Source organism: Eucalyptus grandis, chromosome 2 (genome assembly GCF_016545825.1).
Source record: "Eucalyptus grandis isolate ANBG69807.140 chromosome 2, ASM1654582v1, whole genome shotgun sequence".
NCBI classification, from domain to species: domain Eukaryota; kingdom Viridiplantae; phylum Streptophyta; class Magnoliopsida; order Myrtales; family Myrtaceae; genus Eucalyptus; species Eucalyptus grandis.
This window is the reverse complement of record NC_052613.1, coordinates 3,699,986-3,704,698: the sequence shown is the minus strand read 5'-3', so window position 1 is coordinate 3,704,698 and position 4,713 is coordinate 3,699,986. Positions and strand designations below refer to the sequence as shown.

Sequence of the window (4,713 nt, the reverse complement as noted above, 5' to 3'; positions counted from 1 at the left end):
TATGATTTATAAATAGCGAGCAGTTGTTGCTGGAAGCATGCAGCACAAATCTGATATCTTCATCTTGGGAGATTGTCAAGAAGGAGCTCAAATCCGAATCCATTAATATATTTAGTTGGACCCACATTCACTCAAAAATTTAAATCAATAGATTATGAGTCAACTAGAATATATTAACTGCTCTACACCATATCAATTATCCGATATAGGATTTTTCTAATACAACTCACACGTGTATCGTAATAGTTGTCTCTGATTTCTAATGTGTGCAATAAAACCTGATACCTGATATTCCGAGATGCTGCCGAGTTCTCTTGCAAATGCGTTAAAACGATGCTAGGATGCTAATCCAGACAAACGTCCAGAGATGGACGAGGTTGCTCTTTGAGGAATCAATTGGTATCATTATTACTTTAATTTTCAAAGACTATAGTGCTATCCACCTCTAGGGGAAGTGTTTGCTTATTGTACCTACAGTCGAGAATTAGGGCTGGGGATTTATCAGAAGAATAGGGATGGCGGTTTGCCACATCTTTCCTTCTCGAATGGTGTACAGCTTCATTTTCTAATTATTGTTCTTCTAGTCCTCTTTTGCGTCAGTTTTAGAAGCTCTGGGGAATTTTACAGAACTGTGTGAAGAAAATTAGAAAAATTAAGAAAGCAACGATTCAAAGGTAAATTTTTTAGCAGAAGAATGTTTTTCACAGAAAGCAATAATACACACTTTTCTTCTACTAAATATAATGCTATTTATATTAAGAAGACAACTAGATTTTCTATTATATATTTCAAATATCTAATCTTACATATTGACCATATCAATTAACCCACGATTAAAATAATCAAGATCAAATCATATCTCACACTCTAACCTAATCTTCCGAAGGTATAATCAAATCATACTCTAATTTAATCTTTCAATGGCAGAATCAAATCACATCTCCTACTCTAGTCTAATCTTCCGATGGTTCACCAATAATATTATCAACCTTATCACCATGTACTGTTTTTGAATGATGGTGCTCGAAAAGACTGGGTTGGCCACCTGTAATGTATGACTACACTTTCTGTTAATAAAGAACAATTTTAAGACTAGCGCTTTGTTTTTACTCCCTATATCATCTATATCATTAAGCGGAGAACATGCTCGGCAAAACATACGGGAGGCAGATGTTCCATGTCCTTTCATTCGGTGCGTGAGCATCTAACTGATGGATTGCCGCATGTGTTAATGTTCAAATTGTCAATGGAATTCCTTCTTTCCCACTTTGCTTATTGCCGTTTGTTTGGAAGTACATATATTAGATATTTACAACAACAGTTAATGTCAAACATTGTACTCATGAAAATTAAGGATTCTGGTAAAGAAAAGAACTGAATCTTGAGGAGCAGAGGAGCCTGTGTCAATTAAGTGTCTCGGCCTTAAGCTCTGGAGAGTTCAACATCGGACGTCGGTTTCTTTGGCTTGTCCAACTTGGTGGTTCTGTAGTATGTTGCATAGAGAATTAGTTACGCCAGACCCGAGGCTTCCAAACCATTTGGCACCTACAAAAATGCATGGACATGTTAACATAAGCAAATGACCAAAAGATGTCTTCAAAAAGAAGGCTTCATCCTCCTGAAAATCTCAGTTATTGAACTCAAAAAAGGGTATGCTTTCACTCTCTCTATTTCTTCTGAACTGTCAACTAGTACAACAAAACACGTTTAACTCTGAAAGATTTGGATAAAGCAAATTATGTAGCAAAAAAGCTGATGAGAATAAATAAATTTGTCTGAGGCATGCAAACGTAAACATTGTCCTTAAGGATAATTCCGCCCCTTGGAGTGCGAAACTCGGTGCGATAAGCTTCTGACGATTATCCTCTCAAGATACAACAGTCCTTCTTCTATATTCCGCACTGAATATTAGAAGGAACAAAAACAATGTTATGTATAACCCAACAAGGAAAATGAAAGGAAAGATTTTTTTAAGAAAGAATATTCTCTATTTCATTTGGTGTAGATATTTTTTAAGATTGTCTTATGAGATTTTATATTCAAACAAAATAGAGTCGTTAAAAGAGCCGTTATAAAATAATGAAGGATTTATTTGAGAAATAAATTAAATGTTACAAAACGATTGAAAAGCCATTATATGATTGTTAAGAAACCGTTATGTGACCATTAAAAATAATGATGGTCTTAAATGCGATCATAACTTTTATAAAAGCTATTATTGTAAATATTTCAAAATATTATTGAAATATCCAACAAATTACATGCGACTGAGAAATAAGTTTCAAGATTATACTAGGAAAAAGGGTTTGAATTTGAGGAGCGCATAGACAGCCCAGGTGATGCTGTTTAAGAACATGGCAAGTGACATATAGAAAGGCATGTACTTGACGCTCTTTGTCTAGATGACTTGGCGCTGCTAGTACCAAAAAGAAAGACATTAATTCCCATTTTCTTGATTGTTGATCACTGACATATTAGTTTCTGGGAAAAGCCAAACAGTCAATGTACCATGATTGTCAATGGCGAAGTATACATCGCTATGTCGAAGATGATACACAACATTACAAGAAGTGCAGAACTCCTGCATAAGGCAACTAATGCAGCCATGAAGATCAGTTCAATGAGGAGCACAAGCAACAAGATATTCCACTGCGAAATGGCAACAAAAGAAAAAAAAAAACAGATCAGAATGCCGAAGTTGGGAAATGAAGATGGGAGGAGCACTCCTACTTTCTTAAACAACTTAGGTGTTTCAAAAACTTACACGTCTATTCCATGGAGAGTACGTGAAGAATATCCCAACGTAGATGGGCTCGATACCAAGACCGAAAGCGTTGATTATGATGACAAGCGGGCTTCCTGGACGAACAAGGGACATACCATAGTACACCCACATTGCGCAATTGATTACTGTCACAACATATGGATCCGGCTTGAATCCCGCTGTCTTTTTCTTCTTCGATATTGTGATAAATGTTAGGTTGATGAGATCCACCATGATGCAAAGTAAATTGAATTCGAATGTCAATCCATTGATCAAAATAAACAAGACAACAAGAATTTCATTGGTCAACTTATGAGAGGAGTAGAAGTTGCCGAGCTAAGCTTACATGGAAGACAGGAATAAAGCCGTGGTTGTGACATTTCCTGCAAAATGGTCGAATAAAAAAATTGAGTTCCATGGTCATAATGTTGACATTTCGCTTTTTATTATATAATCGATTAGTCATTAACTCTTCTCCATTCTACTCTACTTCATTTCATTATGTAATCCTTTGATCACTTAGGGATGTTTCACATATATTAGTTAACACTTCAATCATCACTCTGCACAATAATTTATTCAAAACAACTCAATCGATTATGTAACGGATTTTTCATGGATCACGATCTTTGATTTTCACCTTTGTATCGTAGTTGTTTAGATGTGTTATATCAACATAATTTATATCTTTTGTAAAGTTATTCAGCTTTCTAATTTAAAATATTTTATGGATTTTTATATTTTTTTTAGGGATCTTTTGTATTTCGCATTTGTATATATTTATGTCTCGAGTGCAGATACGCATATGAATATATAGACACACCTTAACAACGACAACGGGCTTCCGGAAATGGTTCCCATGCACTGTTAGCAGAATGATCATGCCACAACGAATTTTTAAGCACAAATGCAAGTCGGCCAGAAGATATTACATGAATGTACGCAAGAAAATGGAGAGTTCATGCATTCTTGGGTGTTGGGAATAACTGATTCCCTAAATCGAATTCGACACTAAATCGAACCCCTAAAACGAATGCGGAAGACGAGCCCAAGAAGAACATGTATCACCGATCAAAAGTTACACTACATAATCGAGCGTACCTTATTGTCCACAATTAAACACAAATGCTGAAGATTGAGGAAGAAATTCTGATCCCGTTCTACCGAGGAGCATGCTGTTCCTTTTTGTTTTCTTCTTTTTGAGGGAGAGAGAGACTGACGTACGTTCACTTGAAAAGGTACATTCCTCTCTTTTCTTTTCTCTCTTAAATACGTTTTCTCCAAGAGACTAACTCTTCAACGTAATACGTTCCCCCCAAAAGTCATAACCCCTCAACATAACACCTCTTCATACATGGGTCATTATTTAGCGGGCCAGGCTTTTAGGACCAACATGGGTGGACGGGCCAACTTAAGCCCATCAACATACAAATAAAACCATCATCGGATATTCAAGAACTCACCAACAATGCCTACAATCGTTCCGGTTGTCTCAATGTTTACCATTTGTTAAATTAATGTCTCGAGTTTGAATTCGAATGATGATTTATTCTACCGAATTTTGTTGATTAAGATTTCCCAAGTAGAAGAAAATTCGTTGGACTCTTGAAAATTTACAAAAGAGGAAATATAAAATAAAAGGGAGCAAAGTTTCTTCTTTGCTGTGGAAGTCTACGGAATCCGAAAAAGGCAATCCATATCGTGGGGCAGAGTCAAAGTGTTGACTCTGGCACACGCACGTATAAGGATCCTTTGGTGCGAAGGAGTCCTCCACACATGTATAAAACAGTTTTCTTTATACGAAAGAGCCGCTGAAGCTCTAAAAGAAGAAATAGTCGCCGAAGCCCCCTTCATGTAGAGAAGGAAAGTAACGGCGGGGCCCAGAGTCAAAGTTTGACTCTGAGCACACATATATACATGAGCAGAAAGTAATTCCCCTTTTTGGGGCT

The 4,713-nt window shown here is 36.5% G+C and overlaps 1 pseudogene; it reads right to left on the bottom strand.

Moving 5' to 3' along the window:
* Positions 1 to 1,422: 1,422 nt before the first annotated feature.
* LOC104434309 lies at positions 1,423 to 2,998 on the bottom strand (annotated as a pseudogene).
* Positions 2,999 to 4,713: the final 1,715 nt, after the last annotated feature.